This window comes from Nipponia nippon, unplaced genomic scaffold (assembly GCF_047370975.1).
Source record: "Nipponia nippon isolate SJK-2023a ecotype South Korea unplaced genomic scaffold, ASM4737097v1 scaffold_12, whole genome shotgun sequence".
Classification (NCBI taxonomy): domain Eukaryota; kingdom Metazoa; phylum Chordata; class Aves; order Pelecaniformes; family Threskiornithidae; genus Nipponia; species Nipponia nippon.
In genome coordinates this window covers 20,102,771-20,124,848 of record NW_028262313.1, presented here as the reverse complement: position 1 = coordinate 20,124,848, position 22,078 = coordinate 20,102,771, and the positions used below count along the sequence as shown (strand labels likewise).

The 22,078-nt window shown below is 36.5% G+C and overlaps 1 long non-coding RNA gene across 1 annotated transcript in view; it reads right to left on the bottom strand.

The window, feature by feature from the left end:
- The window catches only part of LOC148056738 (uncharacterized), a 269,426-nt gene that overhangs the window by 14,481 nt on the left and 232,867 nt on the right, over positions 1–22,078 (bottom strand). The window contains exons 5-9 of the long non-coding RNA XR_015702513.1: positions 10,742–10,786; positions 6,726–6,843; positions 5,532–5,576; positions 1,697–1,810; positions 1,206–1,259 (exon numbers count right to left, since the gene is read on the bottom strand). This is a non-coding gene — a long non-coding RNA (uncharacterized LOC148056738). The remainder of the gene's footprint in view (positions 1–1,205; positions 1,260–1,696; positions 1,811–5,531; positions 5,577–6,725; positions 6,844–10,741; positions 10,787–22,078) is intronic.

Below are 22,078 nucleotides of genomic sequence, written 5' to 3'. Positions count from 1 at the left end.
CCCTTTGTAGTTCTTTCCCATTTGCCATAGAAAACAGAATTTCACTCATCTTTAAAAAAATACATCCTTTGCTATATTTGCGTTTTCCATTATTTTTTCACTTCTTGTCTATGCCTCATTTCTATACTCATTAAAGCTTTTTATTTACAACGTATCTTCAGATCTCTCTCTCAAATCAGATACCCATCCCTTTCACTCCACCGAAACCAATCGAAGTCTCTAATGATCTCTTTGAAGTAGAAATGGAGAATGAATGCTCCTTCCTCCTCCCTGTTCACCTATCAGCCACCTTAAACAGCAAGTGACATGCCATTTACTTAAAATCTTTTCCCCCTTTTGCTTTTGTGTCTCTGTTCTCCCTTGGTTTTCCTGAAACACCTCTAATTTATCCTTCAGAGGGTATTTATCAGTCTTCTTTCATTTGTGGGTGGGGACACTGCAAGGATTTCTTTCAAATTCCTGTGGGGTCCACTCTTGACATAACCCATACCAAGGAGATTGAAAAGTGCTTGAATACTTCAACTTTTAAAAGGACTTACTTGTAATTTTAAGCAGATCAAGTGAGTTGATCTCATTCACAGTTTAGAAAGGCTGTTCATGTCTTAACTATAGTTTCTTAACCAGAGTAGATTTAAAGAAAATAGAGAGGATGGTTTGGCATTTTCTGAGCTGCATTTTCCCCCCGGAATTAAAAAAAAAACTAAAAAACATCAAAACCTTTATGTTCAGTAAGACCATATCAATGTCAATGAAATTCTGTTTCAAGGATAAAAAAAAAAAACCAACCTGTATTTCTGGATTTCATTAAAAGTTCCACAGTAGTACAGCACAAGCTAGTCAAATCTTTTGAGTTTTTAAGTATTAATTACTTTGTTTCTTAGTGTAGTTTTGTAATACACAGATTAAAAAAAAATCTGTCAACTCCAAAATATGCATTTTTAAGCTCTGTTTCACACAAAATTTAAATTTGCTTTGTTTTTACCCCAGTCTGAAATGGGAATGATTTTTCATCCTGCACAAAGGAACGGTGCTCTATTACCTGTTAGGCAATGCTCCGCCCAGGAGGCTGAATTGAGCTTCCTTGCGAAGCAGAAAGAATTATGCCTTTAAAATACAAATGTAACTCTGGTGCAGTATGAAGAAGAGAATAAACTTCTTGCAGAGCAAAGGTCTGAACTAATTGAGAAACTGTACCCACTGCTTACCTTGATTTGTTTTTATTTGTCTAATTTTCTCTCGAGGGGATCCTGAGACCACTGCTGTAAGAGGAATGACAAAACCACCGATGAGCTGTCATCTGGGGAGAGTTTCACACAGACCAGCAAATACAAACCTAACCTATTAGACAGCATCGCACTAACAGACTGCTGGCAGAGAGGTTTAGACCACCTGCTTTCAGAAGTATCCCATTCCCCTGGTTTAAATTAAGGCCATATCTGCTCTCCATTGTCAAAAAGCAGATATTGCAAGCTTAAAATATCCAGTAATATCCCAGACTAATATTGCTATACATTAGCATCTGAAAATTATTTATCTCAATAAAGAAGATAACTGGGGAACACATTTTCCCACTATTAACAATGTTAGAGAATATAAGCAAATACAGGAAATGGAAGCAAAAACATAAGCAGAAGAAATAATAGCTTATGTAAATAAAATAAACACCTCATTCTTACATAGCACTTTTTATCCTTACCTTTCAAACTTCTTTACAAACAAGATCACTGTGCCAGTTGACAGTTTTCTTGCATGATTCGGTTGGCACGTACACAGACACTGTAAGCACAGCCAGTCACTGCAAATGTCTCTTCTGTGATGCAAAGGCATAGCAAATGTTTCATCAATACTTGCTTGGAATTTCTGGCCACTCAAATCTTATTTTATTGTGCACATATCATGTCACCAAAACCTTATTCAGCATCTACAGCCATTTTTACATATTTTATAAATATTAATTATAACAATTGGATACTTACTTCATAAATTGAAAAAAGAAAGCTTGCACACTATTCACTGACTTGTCTTTTTTTGCATGTACCAGATACACTTCATCCTCCAAGCAATGTTTATAGATAATAAAATCATTCTAATGATTATTTATCTAGATACCTCTCTGCATTATTTAAATCTATATTTACCAATATGCTTATACTTTAATAATATCCTGGGAAAGAAAAAAAAAATACAACCCACATTAGAATTACGGCAGGGGTTGAGGATTTTGCTTGGAAGAAAGGAAAAGTAGTCTTTAATCAAAAAAGGCACAGTTACAAAAGGATTCATTTCGGATCAGAACATACCACGAGTTAGATGCTTTTCTGTCCCAGCTGAGAGTAGTAATTGGAAAATCATGGTTTACACACAAAAAAAAATCATTATTTTCTTATGATCTGCCTTTCTTTCATGAAGCCTTGCATCTTCATCACACAATTACAATCTGAGCGATTAGGGGACTCAATATATACTAGGTTAAAGGTCACCTATTATTACAGGCAAGATTTAATTGCAATATTTACATAAATTCCTTACCAACCATAGGGTTTAAGCTGCTTGTACGTATTCAGCATACTAAGAAGGGACAGAATATTCATTAGTTGCACTATGGGAAAAAGTATAACAGTAACCTAAAAACAGAGCAAAACTCTGTTCTACAGCTTTTTTAAAAGAAGAAAATTAGGAAACGTTGGTGGTTGAAAAATTGTAGATTAAATCTTATTCCATTACAGAGAGTAAAAGTTAGCTTGATTGCACTGCTGTAAGAACTTCCTAGGGGAAATTAAACTTGATAATCTCAAGGTGTTTCCCAGAAGACGCCACGCATTCGGTAATGTTCATTATACTTTGCAGAATACCAGATAGAATTTAAAGTGAAGACTCCTAAGGTTTAATCAATATAGACATTCTAAATTGTTCACAGTATAAAGCCCTGATTATGAAACAAAGATGCGGCTAAAAGAGAAGCCACAGTACTTTAGGTGGATTTTTTTCCTGTATAAACCGGTTGGTTCACAGCTAAGGTGAATAGTGACTGCCAAATCTCCAAAACAATTTTTGTAGCAGCATCATAGAGTGCTTCATTAAGCTCCTGGGAATTCTACAGCACTGTCTGTTTTCAGTGACTGATTCGTAAAACCAGGTAGCAAATATTTTGAGATTACTTGTTACAAGATTTAAAACCTACAAATTATTATCATAAATCATGAAGAGGCTAACTATTACAAAATAGATTTTAAATGCTTCCTTTGGAAGATCATGAAGAGTACGAAGACTTCAATTTGAAAAAAAAAAAAAAAATTAGCTGTCTGCTACCTGTCCAAATTGTAAAGCAAGAAATAAAAGAATATACAGCATAAACTGATATTGGTGTTTGTTATCATCTGGTGAAATACTCATAGGACAATCAGGAAAGGACTGAAATGACACATTAGCAGTTCAAAGCACAAAGAAAATGAATCTTCAATTTTGATTAAATGAGTTTGCAGCATCTGTGGCATCTTTAGATAAATGAAGTTGCCAAATTGCTAATTGCAAAAATAATCCAGCGTAGCAGGTTTCAGTACTGGTAAGGAAAAGCTGCCTAAGAACAAATGATTTCAGCTGAAGCCAAAGAGGATACTGACCCTCTCAAATCTTCAGTAGCTTGGACAATGATCAAGGCGGGTTTTTAGGACTAAGAAAAGGACCTGGAATTGCAAACAAAATGTGGCTGGAAACATTTTTTTGAGTGAGCCAGGACTGGATTTATGGTTCTTCTCCATCTGGTGCTGGCTAGATGACATCTAAGGGGCTATGAGATGGATATAAATGAAATAAAAATTCTGGAGAGCATTTTGGAAAAAAAATTATGTTTCAGAGCCACTAGCTCTTTGAGGTAACTGGGATCTGATGGGGACCAGGCTCTGCAGGGTTTATCCTATTTCAAAAAATAATCGCACTTCTTCTCTGTCGTGCATCTGTTCTCCATGATCCTGGCCTTTCCCTGCCTCCTTAAGGAGGAGCTGGAAGGTTAATTTTTCATTGGTCTCCAGACCACAAGGAGAGTCTCCGCTGCCTTCCTATGTGCTGGAAATAAAAAGGGTCCCTCCCTACAACTTTTTTCTTTTCCACTCCTAGTTCTGTGGGAAAGCTTCTTTTGTAATGGCTCCTCCAAGCAATTTCTGTGACACTGATAGGTTGGCCCAGGGGACCCTGAAACGGAGCTGCACGAGCAATGAAGAAAAAAAAATGCACTGCTGATGTCAGTTTTGCACTTTTCAATAGCTTTCAATTTTATTAAAAGAACATAACTATCTATCTCATCTCTCATGAATTCATGGCAGAAATTCATGGCAGAAGTGTGACGTGAAGCATCCGTTCATTAGGTGGTGAGATAATTTGGAAATACATTTTTCATTTCATAAAAAGCAATATTTGTTTGGGTGCTTTTTCCTGGATGTTTGAAGGTAATTCAGTAAATTCAGTTTTATTGGCTATGTTACTCCTATTTTCCGTAGGAGTAATTTTTAAATTTCTTTTTATTTTTAGGTAAAAGATCTAGTCAAGAGGATTTGATTACCACAGCATTCCACAGGGAAAAATAAAAAAGACTTAAAAGAAAATGTATATTAAAACTTTATTGTATTTGGATGAAGCTGATGTTAATAATTTCTCAGACCTACTCCTTGCTTGTCCTTTTTCTGTGACTTTGGATCAGAAAATTATGACTTCCATAATTAAAAAGTCTGAGGTTTTTCAGAAAAGAAAGTATAAAATATTCTGCTGAATCCTTCCTAGAGAGCACAGCTGAAACTGCAGGTCATTTTGTTCAAGAGAAAATAAATTCTGCTGAGCTAAACTCAAGAATAAGTAAAAGAAAATTACTAACCGAACTTCAAGATCAGAAGGTAACGCTAGTTCTTGAATGGAGAAACAGATTGCTAATTCAGTGAAAAGAGGCCACTTCATTTGGCAATTGGACTTCTTAGTCAGCATTTCTCATGAATGCTAACACTTTAAGTGCCACTAAAAGAAGACACAGCTTAAATTTACATGATGTGCACATCAGAATCAATACAATGACATTTTATAAGAAAATGTTAAGTCTCTATTAATTAAAAAAAACCCACCCACCTTTATTTAAGTTATGGTAAAACTGATAAAAGAAAACATTTCAGAGTTACTGTCAGCCTTTTCCTTAACTCGTTTCCCATGCACTGATTCAGTAGCTCATTTGCAATTGTGACCTGATCTGAGATCTCCATGGAATTTACTGTAAAACAGATTGAAATGATGTGGCAGCCTTATTTCTCTGTTTCTCTACTTTTCTTCTGTTGCTGTTGCATCTGGAATATTATTTAAACATACTCTCTTAACACATTATCTTGTTTCTTAAATAGGTGTGTGCAACCTGAGATTTATGAATGCAGTGAATTATACTTTGTGATGATTACCTTGGACGTGGTCTTAGAGACTTTACATGCAATTACTAAGTTACGCAATTACTCTTTTATATCACTTTTAAGAATTGCTTGCTAACTTAAAAAGCAACATACACTTAAGTATCTTACTCAGCCAGCGTCCCACCATGGATTCTGATGCTACAAAGGAAACAATTACAAGTTTATATGTATGAAATAGTTAAAATCAACAACAGAATTAACTTATTTAAAATAAATATTTTATTTGATTTCCTTTCCAGGTGAAGTTGCCAACACAATCGATGTAAAATAAAGTGGACAGTGCCAGAAACCACTGGAATCTGAAATGTCCATAATCGCTACCATCATGTACTGTAAGAGTTAGTTTATGGTAACATCTGGTATTTTTGTCTTGTAGAAATTTCAGAACGTTCTGTTTTGAAGTCTTTTATCCAAGGTTAAAACTTCAAAATTTATTTGGCCAGTTTTTGAATGGGAGCTACTCCAATATTCCTTTGTCCAATTCATCCCAGTGCACATGGGAGGGAGTTCTAGTGTTCTACACATCTCAGTGGAGAAAGAATTATCAAGTGTGCCAATCTCTGAAGTCTCCTACAGGAAAAACGGACTTTTTTTTTAAAGTCAAAAGAATGAAACTATAAATATATTAACATAAATACATAATTATATATTTACATATATTTAGATAAATTATTTATGTATTTATTATATAAATTATATATATAGATGTACCATATATAAGTATACTACTTATGTATAGATGTATATAAGTACACTTATATTTACTGATATGCAAATATATTTAAACATAAGTATATAAATACATTATTTTACAATTGCCTTGTAGGAGTTTTGCTAAAAGAAACAGCTTAGCCATAACATCTTTGATTCCTTCACCATAATACACATCTCTGCCAGAGCTGTGATTTGATTCTAAATAAGAGGTTGACTTCCTTTTTATTAGTAGGTAGATGAATGAATAAATAATTCATATCAAGTTTTCTTCATGTTTGTGGGTATTGCTTGATCAGATTATGATTTGCAAGTGTTCATTTCATAGTGACCAAGAAATGCAGGTTCCTGTACAGAGGACCTGTTCCACGGTGGTCATGAACAGTTTCAGAATTCCATTATTTGCACTCAGTTCACACAAAATATTTTCAAATGACCATATGGCTTCTTGTAATGAACACTATCAAAGTGGCCAAGGTTCCTAATTTCCTGGAAGGAAACTGATAACTCTGTCATTAAAGCTTATAACATACTTCGAAGATTTTTTCAATATAAAGCATTAAACAAAGTTACCACCTTTGTCTGTAATTGTCCGCTTGGATGCAAGTCAGTCTTGAAAGTCCCTCGTAAATGTGTTAGGGATTAATCAACACTACCATGCTACGTAGGAGGCACTGTGACAGAGCACCTAGAGCTAAAAGAAATGGGAGTGGGTGGGGAGAAGTTAGAAACTTGTTCTTGGTAGCAAACAGAGACAGTTAAGATTAGAATAAAGACATCTCAGCCACAGCGTTGTAATCAGGGGCTCTGAAAAAGTCTTACAGTAATGAAAACCTGAGTTAAGATCCGCTGAGTTAGCAGTCCACAAATGCTTTCTGCCTTGAATGCTAACATATTAATTACTTCAAATGCAAAATCACATGGGAATCCGCCTCCAAGAATAAACAGTACTTGAAGAATGTGGAGAATTCAAATCATTGCTGAGAAAATACACTGGGATTTACATTGTCATCTTGAACTTTTAACTCCTCAGACATGTAGAATGTAAGATTTAGCAAACATATCCAATACTAACTTCTAAATAAAATAAATAGTTTGTATAGTTTATCTTCCCGCAGGGAAAGGTGAAGGAGATGGGTCAATGACAAGCACACTACAGATACACATATTTCTGACACAGACAGGAACATTCCTTGTTAGACTACAGAGTTAATTGGAAATGTTTTTAGAAATAGCATTGGTACAAGCATCTGCAAAATTGGTAATATGCAAGAAAAATGAAACCCCCAAACATATTAAACTAAGTTTCTTAACATTATCCTAGAGGGGGAAAAAAAAGAATAAAGGAAGCTTCTTACTTCTGTACCTAACAACATGGGATCTATTTCTAACTTGTCTGTAGAAGAGCATGGGAAAGTACTCTTTGACACTAGCAGGCCTTTCCCATTTCAAAGGCATGTGGAAGAAACAGTGGACAGAAGTCTCACATATAAAATTGAATTTTATGTAAGCAATTTTTAAAAAACTTTTGTCTTGCCTATGATTCTCCTTTTTTACCTGGGCTGATGAAAATTAATAGCATTTCATGGAGTTTCACTGGTATAAGATGGATGAGAACGATCAAAGTGAACTAGCATCCAAACAAAAATGATAAAGACATTTATACATTCACCATTAATGCAGAAAAAGACAAAACTATTTGGTATATAAAAAAATGTTCCACATAGGTCTAGTGCTGCTCACTCTACCAATTTAACAAAATTCATAAATAACATTAAATAATAGATCCCCATACTATACTGGTATAGGGCAGGGAGCGAGGAACTGATTCAACCCTTAGAAAATTCTGTTGCTGTTGGCATTAAATCCATCTCTCTGCAAGTCTGGAATTCCAGGCACAAAATAACCATTTGAAATGATTTGCCTGAATTCAAGTTCATAGGATGCTACAGAACTGACTTTGACCAGATGAAAGATAACACATTATTTTCACAAGTATCAGTATTCAGTGAAACGCAAAACAGAAGTCACGTATTTTCTGTTTAAAAGATAAGAAAGAGAGGGTAAACGCCAAAATGGTCAGATATTACAACGGTGAGAGACAAACAGTGGACATTCCCCAGCGGTCTGTGCTAAGACCTGCAATTTTTAACGCATTCATAAATTACAGAGTATGGACAACCATCAACTGTTCATTGCTCCTTGCACACAAGAACTAAGGCATCACATGAAGTCAGAAGCTAAGCTGAAACAAGCAAAAAAGAAGGTGGTTCTCTATATAACAGCTGACAGTAAATCTTGACAAAGGATATTGTGCATACAGAAAATCTGCATGAGTTGAAACAAAGGTCAGGCAATTAGTTGGAGAAGACCTCCATTATACCAGATTATTTGGGGAACGTGTCATTTACATTTTCTATAAGCGTCCGGAAAAGTTACTACTGGAGAGATGGCACTGGGTTAGAATGACCTTTGATGTAAATCACTACAGCTGTGATATAAGTATGAGCAATAAACATCAAAATTAAAAAGTAAAGAAACCAAGAGATGAGATTTAGCTACATACACCCGTAAATTAAGTAATCCAGGAATCATTTAAGGCCCTTGGGCCAACTAACAGGCACAGCTGGTTTCCGTTCAGCTAAATTCTTCTGCTCCCAAAGCAGGGTAGTCCTATCCCAATTGCCAGGGGTGGTTCCCGGCCTATGCTAATCCCCAAACTGTGCTCAAACATCGTTGAGTGGATGCTAGTTAAGTCACCATGAAGGGAAAACATGCCAGCAATTAACGATTTAACAGTATGAACAAGAGTGCTCACAGGCTGGTACAGATGCAGCTGTCACACCTAACAGTCCATCAGTGTCAAAGGCATATAGATTTTAGCAATGCCAAGCTTTTGCCCTAGGCCTTGATCCAATATGGACCTTCACATATTAGAAGAGGGCTTTACATGTGAAGGTGAAATTTCAAATACTTATTATCCAACTTAGAACCTACCTAAGGGGAATAACAACCCATATCATTCTGCTGTAGTGAGCATAAGCTAGGGCTTGCTAATTATTATGACTGACATATCGTAATTCAATAACTTACTTTCTACACAAAATCAACCCTTCACTATACAAAACCATCAGTGGGACTTAACAAATGATTCCAAACTGTAAAAAGCTTCATTGCTGATCTAATTATGCTCTGCTTCTTGCAGCTCTGGGAAGTGCAGAATAATCAGAGCACAGCAGGCACCAGCTATGAATCCTCCCGTCCCCACAGCCAGCCCCTACACGCTCTGACGGACAGGAGGAGGACGCTGAGCAGCAGCGCTACATCAGCGCTCAGCCTTCTCTGAAAGGGGCCATGCTTTTAGGTAATTCTGCCTCCTTTCTGCCCTTTGTGGGGAGTAAACCAAAGCAGCTATAGGTGCAGCCCAGTGAGGTGGTGAGAGGGTAGAAGAAGTCCAGAAGCTGCAATGATGTAACAGAACTAAGGAGGAACAGGGGACAGAGCTGGCTGTGCCGGCTGTGCACTGTGGTAGACAGAAAAGAATGAATTCAGGACAGGTTATGGAGAGGCCATAGGAAAGAAGTCAATCAGGCCGTAAAAAGAACAGAGGCAGAATGCAGAGGAAGGGCGTCAGTAAGACAGAGTGCATGTGACAAAGAAATAGAAAGAATTAGAGACAGAAGGAGGGGCCCCTGACCATAGGGAGTGAAATAAGAAAAATGAGAAGCTATCTCTGGGGTAGAGGAAAGGAGACTTGCACGGTCAAGAAACAATGAAGAAAAGAAAAATGAATGAGCAAAAATGAATGAGTAGAACAGAAGTTATGCTTTTCCACAAGAAAAAATGCCAGAAAAAAGGAAGGGGAGAAAAAGCAGAGCAATTAATAAAAGGAATGAGACAGTAGGGATGAAGGGAGGGACATGAAAGGGATATAAAATGGCACAAGGCATACACATTGGAGGAAACAAGCACTCTTTTATTTATTCATACTTCGATATTTTATGTTATCTTCCTAGCAAGCATCCCATAGCTCCATAGATTTTTTTTTTTGAGGGGGGGAAGGTATGGGCTGGCAGCATATTGTTGCTGGGGCATTTACTATAGCCCTTTTTTCTTCTTGTACTGCTGGACTTATATTTATTGAAATTACCTGAGAGAGTGGCTGGCGCTTTTTTAGAAATGTCAATATCTTATTTGGGATAGAAAGGAAAAATTTATTTTATTAAAAAAAGAAACCCAAACCTAAGAAAATTCGAAGAGGGATACAGATGTAAGTGATTGGTGTCATTTGTCAGCAGTTACCAGCAGCCTGCAAGTATTCAGCTCCTACAGATCACCAAACACTTTTTGCTATTTGAATGACATCTGAAACAGAAAAGAGCTATGATTTGGTTTATCTTTCTTAAATATAGCACTAACACAGGGTTAACACTGCCTGATTAAATAAAGTTATCTAAAGGGAAATGAAAAAAGGCACACATTTTAAAAATAATCTAAACTAATTCTTATATTGTTCAGATAGTTTGTTGGAATTTTTAAGGTTTTCAAGAAACAAACAAAAAAAATTTAACATTTTTAGTCTTCCTTTTTACCTGTTTCTTTCTATCACAGCAATTTGCCAGAAAAGAGAGACGATTCTGTGAAAGCAAGGCAACACATCAGAAGGTTTTGTATCTCATCGTTAATCATTACAGCAATAGCAGTAATAACCCCACAGACCATTTTGATGAAAACAATAGTTGAAAAATGTTATTAGCTTGGCCAGCCGTAATTGCCTACTAGCATTCATTGATATTAATTTTTTGATTCATTTTTATGACTACTTCTACCTGTCCATTTACAGGGCAGTTTTAGAATGCCCAGAGCAAGGCTGCCAGGTTGCCGTTTCATCCAGTATCACATCCTGGGTTTTTATTGGATTTATTTTTCCTTCAGCAAGTATTTGCTCTTGATGCTTAATTCAGAAGCTTCTCGCTTCTGTGCTGGGAATAAGAATACAGAATTGGTTCTCCTATTAGCAAACATTTTCAGCTGCAAAACTATCAAATCAATACCATATCCTCAGCAATCATTTTAGTTACAAAAGTGTGAAATTTTTTTTCCAAGAGCTCTCAATGCCCGTTTTTTGGCTAATTAGCTGCCTGTCTGCCTTGTCCAAGTGGCAGAGTTTAATTCCAAAATGAAAGACTTGAAAAACCCAAAAAGCAAATTACTTCATTCAAACAAAAAATTTCTGTGCTGCCCTTTTTCTTATGAAAGATTTCTTATGCAAATAGAAATTCAACAACTAAGAAAAATTTGGAAGACATTGCTCTGGTGATATTATGCTCTTTCATACTGTTTCTTCCCACGTTGTCTCCCCTGAACCACCTGTAATAAAGACAATGAATAGCAGCAATTATACTGATATATAATTATTGTGGTTATTTATGGTTACATAAAAACGCTGTTAAGTCACATCTGTCTCAGCAAACATTCTTACAGATTTTGATGGAGTTTTTATTTGTTCCATCAGTTATAATGCAACTTGTTTTACTTGAATGAGAAGGTACTATGTTTTTGTTATTTAATAGTCTTGATGTACTGGCTGGTGATTATTTTCATTCTATAAATAGCACAATATAGCAAAAAACAAAGTGGTTTAGCCTTTTGCTGATGGTTTAATTAATTGGTACTAATGTTGCATTTTGCAGTTTCCGGATCAGTTTGATTGAAATAGGGGTGCTAACCCTACATATTCATACTGACTGTGCACTGGTTCAGGATAGATTGCACCAATTCATGTAAGGAAAATCCATTAAGGATTACTAAATGCATGGATATGCATAGAAATGCAACCAACTCAGGGAACAGTAACCAAGCTGCAGTCTGGGAGAGTAATAGAGGGAGTGGACACAGACAGATTGCTCTCTGTCTACCGACAGCATATCAAAGAAGGGGCTTAACAGATTGTGCTGTCTGGTCAAGAAGTTCCTGAGGCTTTTTAGATAACTTAGTGCACTACTATTTGTTTTTGGCAGAATGATCTCTACAGTAACGAGCTATGTTTGGAAAGTAGCCCGTGCTTTTTTCAAGGATAAAATAAAGCAGTAGCTCTATTTCTATCATTCTATTCTGTAAATTTTGCAGTGCTCTTCCTCAGCCTTGGACAACCAATAAGAATAGTTTGGGCCAGATTTACAGTCGCATTTAAGCATCCAGCTTGGCGATGGATGGTATTTTCAGAAGTGAATTACATGGATAATGTACTTAATTCTGAATAAACTCACTGGCCTAAAGATGGGATTGCTGTTGATCCTGTCAGTGTTTATCTGTATCTTTACATGCCTAAATATTTGTGTAGATCTAATCTTTCATTTATACTTTACTAGAAGCAGAAAATTCATCCCTCTGCAACTAATCTGTGTTATCTAAAGAATGCAGTGAAATGTCCGGCACAATCTGAGAAACACACATACTGAGTAGCAGAGTATCCAATAAGGCTTCCTATTCTGTAGCTAGTTGTCTATCTCATTTAGGGACACTATCATCTCTGAGCTAAAAAGCTTTTTGTAGCTCAGGGATCTTTTGCTTCTGCTGTCTCTTCTTCCTCAGGAATACACCAACAGTCAGAAAAACATACACTACAGCACGGGAAGTGAAGATCTCATAGCTAAATAATATTGTTTGAAAAAATATTCTGGATTAACTCAAAAAGATGTAGCTGCAACATTCTTGACACTTGGAAGAAGTGTCTTTCCCCAAATGACAGAACTGCACAGAACACAGCAGCTGTGCTGTGCTAACTAAACTGCAGGCATAACAGCATTTGGGGATGAAAACCAAATAGTTAGAAGCACAGCAGAGCATTTTAACCAAATTAATTTTTTGGTTATAAAAATACACTATTTTACCTTCTTGGAAAATGAACATGAATGTCTGTTTCTAGTGAACTAACAGCTGTAAGAATCTCTAAGTACACACACTATTTTAGGATTAATTTAATTATTTGTGTATCATTAGTCACTCCAGTTTCTGTATTTGTTGACGGCCACCATCCAACACATCAGGTAATTGTGTCCATCATCATAATCACCATTACAATTCCATCACAGGATAAGTAATCTTCCCTGCTTTCACTCCAAGGGGACCTGAAGGGACCTCCTGAAGTTCTGTATGTATGCTTTACTTAAACAACAGCATTTTGAAAAAAATGGGTAGAAACAGCAGAGCCACAACCTGCACTTTCTTAGATGTCTGAACTGGGGGAGGGGGTGCAGTTGCTTTTTTGTAGGAAGATGATTAATGAATTGTTGACAGTAATAAAGAAGCAGACATCTTGGAGATATTATTATGGATCACATATCACTCGAAACAGCAAGTCTGCCTCCGTAAAACATTTTATTTGTTATATTGTGCAAATCGATTGTAATTTGCTACTGGCTTCTTTTCAAATACATTTCTTCATTGCTGCCTTGGTAAATAATAAATCACACTAACTATTATTTCAAAATTGAGTGTTCCAATTTAGTTATGAATGGAGAAAGTAGAGATGCTTCAGGATATAAAAGCTTCCAGCAGTTCGCAGAAAAATAGCTTCTTAAGGATAACCACATCAAAAATCATTAGAGACGGACTACACCGTACTAGTATGCATGCCTTCGTGACTGAAGGCAGCCTATCAAAACACTGACATGGTTATGGTAAATCAAATATTTTGTTCTCCTGCCCTTTGGGGGGAAAAAAAAAAAAAGGAAAAAAAAAAGAAGATGCAAATAATAGTGCCAGTCGTCCTGTATTAATACCGTTACACAAACACCAATAGTAAATCCAGTTTTTTAAATTTAACATCCTTACGTCCCTGGATTTGGCTTCAGACATAAATCAGAAATGTCCTCGAAGAACCAATATATTTGCTTCTTCCAGATTACCAATTTGTGCTTTGTATAATAAAGCAGATCTCTTTCTCATGCTCGGTATGGATGAGTCATGCTTTTAATATATGAAATAAACCTGAAGGAATAAAAATGATTCTACAAAGTTATGAGATTTGTATGGGTCAAGTACATCTCTAAAATCTAATGGATAATCTGCATTAAGCTGATCTATTCATTTTTGTTTGCTTGCCTGGTTTTACATCATGTTAACTTTAAGACTCAATGAGCATTTATGCATCCAAAACACGCAGCCATTGAGAATTTTTATATGGATTTAAAGAGAAAATATGTAATATTCTTTAAGCTTTAGGTTTCTCTTTTCAGCTACTTATCTTCTTTTTGTTGGTGTGTTTGTTTGTTTTGAATATTTCCAAGTACCACAAATTTCTTAACCGAAATATTTGCGACAAATACCACCTAAAAGAAAACCAAAACTCTTATAACTGTTGCACTTGAACTGCTATCTAGTGACTCTAGCATTTCTGTCAGATGTATTATTTCTTTATAAATTATACCAAGTTTACTTTGAGTTTTTCCATTATTTCTTGAAACCTCTCAATTCCTCTTTTATTCAAAATAAAGCTTGCCTAGTCTTGGGTTTCCTGCAGGATTTCATCATCTCTCTGCTAATGCATCTCGGATGACAGTTCCAGATGATTTGGGTATGTTAATATCTGACTGCCACACTAAGCCACAGACTTTACTAAATATAAATAATTTATTACAATGAGTCAGCAACTCAGCTCTACTGTCTATGCAGTCTAATGCCTCCTGCTGCCCCATTACACAAACTATTCACAACCCTATTATCAATACAATAAGAACGTACATATTTTTCCTTCCTGTGGATTATACAGTTAAAAATGGCCTCTGGACAATTTGTGATGTGTCTATGTCTTCACTGAAGCTGCTAAGCTAGTTCAAGAACTCACAAGCCTAGAAATTTCATACTTACTTCATATAATAAAACAGATCTTCCTCTGTTTTATCTCTGATCTTTTCTCTGTTTTGGTTTGGGTTTTTTTCTGATCTTTCTCTATACAGGCTTGGTATAGAATGACTGTGATTTTGTGTAAAATGAGAGTAAATATGACCTCATAGTTTTAACAAAATGTATTTAGCATATCACTTCAAGTTATGAGAAATAATTATGCTAAATGGAAGTTTCATTACAGTAATTTCTAAATGAGAATGAAAGCCATTTTTTCTAAATAATCTAAGCAGGACTTACTTGGAGTTGGAAAACCTCCACCAGAACTGTTAACAGACCACGATTGCCAAACCATTACTGTTACAGGCATGCACTTTGCAGTGGATAAATTTAGACAAACATTTCCTTTAGAGTAGTTTCAGGAGTGTTACTGGACCCCTTCCTTCTGTACGTTCAGACCGCCTACTTGAAGGAATTCTGCAATTAGAGATATACATAAAAAAAATGTTTTTCCATAAAATAAGGAATAATGTAAGTCACACTACATGGCTGCTCATCAATTTCAGTGTTTACCAAATAGTATATTCCTCTTTTATTTTTCCATGTGTGCACCTTTACCATTTTTCCATGAAGAGGCAGCTTGATAATGAGAACTTCCTATTAAACCTTCATATTCAGTTTAGAAATGTTCAAGAAGAAAATATGGAAACAGCAGTTGGGGGGGAAAAATAGAACTATAGGTCCATTTCATAATCACTAGTCTGTGATCTGTTGTGCTCCTAGACATACATTAAGAAGATCCCTTGGAGAATTCTGTCTCCATTCATTATATCCTGAAAGAGTCTGGTTTCATTGACCTTGCTCTCTGTACAGTGCCTTATGTCCCACTGATTTAAGGAGTTTTATATAATGAGTAGCTGGAAAGGGGTGAAATTAGCCCAGAGAGCCATAATACATAAAATGTCCCTTGCTCAACACTAATTAGTTTATTTGATTTTCATCTGGTAGGTCTTGTCTCCAAGGTACAGAGAATGAATTTGTTTTCACATGCCATAACAGCAGACACTTAAGTTCTTTAAGTTTCATATCCTGTTCTGGGGTTGGTAATTTTGTTCAAAAAAAAAAATCTTACTTCAGCAAATAAAAAAGAATTTTTGACAGACTTTAAAAAAATATGCTTTTTTTATTGAGGACTTGGGGGAAACAGATTATGAATTAGACTTTTTGATAACTGAAGATTAATATTAGTCTGCTTCCAATCAAAAACTTCAGCACTTGAATACTGAATACTTGAATACGGAGGCTCATTGACATAGCCTCCAAGACAATACACCAAAATAGATACAGCTGCTAGAGTGGAAGTTGCTTTCAGCCAATGAATTTACTGCTTGTCAGATTTGTATGCATGTTTGAATGTGAGGGTAATGAAATAACATTATAGATTTCAGAATCAGGGCAGCCTTTATTCAGATAAGGTTATAAGCAAATATGTTTTAGAATGAGTGCCCGCTGAAGTAATATAATCCATTCCCCACTTATTCTCGGGAGTTTAACTGTTTGCTGCAACATTTAAACATACACAGATATGCAGTCTGGGTTCATGTACAAAGAGCTTTGCACCTTGGGCAAATATACATTACTAAGATCACAGGGGCCGTATTCAGATAGTTCAGCTTGAGTCTATATAGACTTAACTCCTTATTCCCAGTCTTTCCTTTCAGCTAGGTATCTTTCACACTTTAAAGCCAGAGCAGTAAACAAGATTAAGCAAAATTTAATTGTCAAATCACTGTGAGACCCAAAGGTTATATCTTAAGATAAACAACAGACAACACTGAAGCCAGACTATCAGGCAAATAAAACCTGACAGATCAACACTACATGTTTACAACTCCAAACTGAACATTTCCAATGCAAAGTAGGTAAAATTTTCAAAATCACTTCACTGGGATGCAGGCTTTAAATAATTAAAATTATATTAAATAATAAGTTAGTGTTTTGAAACATATTCAGTTGCAAAACCCTCCAGAGGGTTAATGTTAATCCCACTCTCTAATGCTAACATCCCTCATCTGGAGGAAATATTCCCACAGCAGCATTTGTGGGATATACTTTTTGAAAACCGTTTAGACGTATCAGTGAAAAGTCTACAAATGCAGAAATGGCAACACATTGCTCCTAAACTTTACATCAAACTCTTTACAACCAGTATCAACACACTATTGAAAACAAATTTAATAAAAGTAGTAAGTGGAGAGAGGTGGATAATAGCAATGAACTGTTCCCATTCACACCAGGCACAAACTGAGCAAGGAGCACAGGGACTATGTGCCTGAAAGAAATGGGGCAGTATCTTGCATTGGGTCTGATGAAAAATCTCCAGTTGCAAATGTAAACTATAACGGGTTAATAAAATATTAAAGATAAAAGTGACCTTTGGTTATTGGGGTTTGTAAGTTTAGCTTGCTTTTCTTTCAGATCAGGAAGAAAGAATTTTGAGCAATTCAGAAGAAATGGGTTGGCAGTAGAGATTAAATTAAAATGAATAGCACAACCATGACAGAATTAAAAATATGTTCTATAGAGCTACTGAAGATATGTATTCCATTACCATTTCATTCTTCTAAGGAAGTCTTTTAGCTTACTCTCAAAGGGCTGAGCTTCTGACCAATATATTCACAGCAAGGACCAGAACTGCCCTAAAGAGTATTTAAGTCGTGGGATAATTTTTCTGAAGAACACAAGTAAATAGGCAAAGTAGAACAGACACATTCTGGGAATAATTATTGCCTCTAGTATATTAAGTTATTCAGCGTTAGGCTATTCAGCAGTAATTATACTACCCCTGGGCAAGGATGATTTAGTACTGCACACTGGTGAAAGCCGCATAATTAAGAGAGAATGGGATCTGGCTACTATTTAACACACCTTTCCAAATGTTCATTTGATCCAGTTGGCAACAGCCACAATGGACTAGAGACGATGGGAAGGTTAGCAATGTGTCTTGTATCACGTGGTCTTGAGTGCTACAGCACTTAGCACTCTACAGTCAGAGAAGGTCAAACTCTGTTCTCATTTAACTCTGTCTAAGCCAACCAGCTTAAACAGAATTGCATGCGTCTAATTAAAAGCTGCATGTGGTCTGCTGGGCCACCCTCTGATGTTAATACTTAATGCATTTTAGCACATTTTGTTCTGTTTATTTTGAAATCAGGCAGAATACAGCCATGTACCGGTTCTAAAATCAGCAGTAATGCCTCATAAGCTTGACTAGGAAAAAAAAAAATGCTTTAACAGAAAGAGGAAACATTTTGGTGTTTCAGATTACTTCCCTCCCCTGAAATGTGAAAGGTTTACATGGTATTAAGTATTGCCCCCCTTTTTTCTGTTGCTCACATTGTGGTATTCATAGGAACGGGGAAGAAGAACCTCTGGACAATGTCACAAAACCATTAAGACTCCTTTCTTACCCTTTCCATTTGTGTATGTTACAGAATAGAAAACAAGGACATAAACAGATATGAATCTGTTCCATAAGACTTAGAGAGTACCACAGTACAAACAGCCAATTTAGTCATATCTGAGTTGCTGAGTTTATGTGTATCTCAGAATCCATGCACAGTAACAGTCAGCAATGGGGCTTCTACTTTGTCCCTCTGCTTCAGTCTGCTATGAGAGCACTTTATACGGACATGGGATTTGAAAGGCATCTAACGCAAGGCGATATTCTAAAACATCGTACTTGGGTATCTTTGCTATGGCAGAAATTCTTTCTTGAAGCCTTATATCCACACATGGAAGATTCTCAGTAAACATCTGACAGAGATAGCAAAATCTGGAATGCCTCCAGCATCTGAATCTGGCTTTCTGCCTTGGTTATTTGGCTTGCTCTCTGACAGATCCCATGACTTGCTTTACAAGCAGTAGCAGTGGCAGTTTGGAAACAGCCTCTAGGGGAGGTCATGGGGGGATTGGCTTGGCTCCTCAATATCATTTGTCTTGCCTGAAATTAATTTTGAAGAAGCTGTTCAGCATTGTTTAAGAATAAGATTATGTATTAGCAATAGCCATTCTTTTTCCTGCCTAGTGTAAGGTAACAGAATACAGCATTCAAATGCTAGGATTTATGTCACTCTGGGGGGACACATTCTAACCAATTTGATTTTTTTTAACATTTCTCAGTTACCCTGTTTGATACAGACATCACAAATTGTGAAAAATTATAGCACAGTACAGAAAAAAAAAATCAGGGTTTTAGGAACTTAGGAAAAAAAAAACATAGGAAATCTTAACATTTCTTGTTTCTTTGTCTTAAAAGGAAAATCAATAAAATGTTAATTTCAATTTCTTTTACATTCTTTTGCTAACTTACTTACTTCTAAGAACTTACTAAATCCTTCAGTGAGAAGGGTTGGCATCACTATTATTTTTGCATCTCTTGCTATTTCACAGCAATGTCTATGACTTTCATTTGAAAAAGACTAAAGACATATTGACTAAACTTATTTACAAAGTCATTGACTTCAATGAAATTCTTCAAGGTTAAGCCAAGTCCAAAGATGACCTATTAATTCCACAACCCTCCAGACATCATCTTCTCTGACTCATTTTGTTAACAAGACCCACTCAGAATTAAACTGGGATTTTACCCATCTTTCACTGTTACCTTACCTCACTGTTACCAATTATTTATTGGGTATTTATTCCTTTTGTCATGTTTTTTTCAGTTACTTATCTCTTCTGGCCCTATGCAATTGCTGGTAGATTACTTTCTACATTCTTTTTTTCTTTATTAAAGAAAATAGATTTTCCTGGGCGGGTGTGTGTGTGTGTAATATTTCAATGTCCAAATCATGACTCTTAAATATTGGGAGCCTGGACCAACTAGAAAATCTTCCATTCACATGCTGCTTTTCCGAACAACTATTTTTCACACATTCTGATTCAGGACAGAATTAAGAGCTTTGAAATTTTCTGCACAGAAAAGGAGGGCGATGTTCTGTTCATACTATGGGATGCTAGAACAGTTCCCAGCTCACAGATGGTGCTCCAGTCACATCCCAGCCCCATGTCACGGCAAGACCAAGCCCTTCATAATTTCCTTCCCTCCTGCCCCCTCCCCATCCCACATTCCTCCTCCTGTATGAAGGACACCAATCAAGAGGGACTCCTAAGCAGCCAGAGTGCACCAAGCCAAGTCCCCAGATTGGGCTAGCAATGGACTAGACTGCAGGATGTTGCAGATTGTGCCTGTCCTTTCCTTTAACCACAACCCTTAAACCAGGATGATCGATAGTCAGATGGTGAGGACACTTACCAAGACTGCAGGAAGCCAGTAGCAGCAACTTGTTCTGTCTGATTCTGATACTTGAACCAGAAAGGTATCATGACATTGAAGTGTCCAGAGAGCCATGCTCCAAACCAGGATATACATGGGGAATATATATCATGCTGAAAGCAGTCTCTGGTGTAAAGGCAAGGTAGGTGAGGATGGAGAGGCAGCCTGTACTTGATTTGGTCTCTATTTACCACTCATGGATATGCTCAGAACAAATGGAAAAGCATCATATGTCGACTGAAAAATTCAGAAGTCACTTAAGGACAGTAAGTCTATGCAGCGAACATAATAACAGAGACGTGGTTCTTTCATCATGCATTGACTTTCACTGATGAGACAAAAATCAAACCCACATTTTTAGCTAGTTGAAAACAAACTGTATAAGATACTGGAAAAGCTTCCAGAATTTACATCTGTTACCACAAATACAGACTAGATTCTGCATCTAGGTGATCAGCCATAGTTTCTTCAAGATTTACTATACATAGGAGAATTTCAGCATCAGTCCACACACACCAAGTCTTTACATCTTGATAACATTTTGATATTTTCCTAAGTCTGCACATGCTTCTCAACAAGCATCTGTTAATTTGATAAGCTGCAAAACAAAAAACAACCACCACAAAAAAAAGACAGCTGCTTATAGTATTGGGGGCAATCACAAGGCTGAAATAAAGAGGCAATCTGAAACAGGGAAAAGCAAAAGCACTTTCAGCACATGCATCAGCAGTGGTTTTCCTGCTGTAATGCATACTTTGATCTGGCTCTTTTCTCATTCCCATTTTTAGCTTAGAGGCTAATGGTCCTTGTTGCTAAGTCACATCAGTGAAATGCAGCAAAAGGACAAGTTCCATTTAAACGAATGAGTCTATATTGGCGCACACAATTTTCACCCATGTTCCAAGAAATAATCTTGATCCACAAACTTAAATTAAAGCTCATTCCTGGTCTTTTAGCAAGGAACATTGCCCTGGGAGCTTATACTCTAAATAATACTTAGTGTCATTGCTCTCTTCTCTTTTAGAAAACAATGGATGCTTAGAATTAATTCTAAAAGCTTTGAGAATGTACAATATACACAAAACTTCAGGCTATGTCATATGCAGTGACACTATGTATTCAAGTACCAGCTATAATCAATATTTGTGATTTATTTGCTGGAATTTAATGACCTATTACATACTTATCCTAAAAGATTAATATAATTTTGACTGAAAACTCCCAACAGCCTATGTGCATAGCAGCCTGTAACATGATGGCTTTTCTTGTCACAAGTTGTACAGCAAGTCTGAATTTTTTTTCTCATCACTACGGTACAGATTATTGCAATAGTTTCCACACTGGAAATGAGAGCACTTGCTGAAACAGAGCTGGGGCAGGAACAACTGAGAGGTGCAGGGTGTCCTTTCACAAAGCCTCAAAGCTGCAGATTTAGCTGGTATAAATCATCACTGTCACTGTCCCACAAGTATACAGGAAAAGAAGGTAGCAGGTACAAGAAGAGAAGGTAGCAGGTACAAGAAGAGAAGGTAGGAGGTACCATTTCTGCTTTCTGTGCAGCAGAATACTAATGCCGTTTCTGTGCCACCTCCCGAAAGAAGCAAGTGAAAATAGAAAGGGCAAAGTGACACAAAGAACTGGTCCTTTCATGCTAGAGCCTACCCAGATGGAAGATTGTCACATGTACAGGTCAAAGATCAAAAGCAATAGGTGTACACTCAGTCTTTATCAAGCATCATGGAGA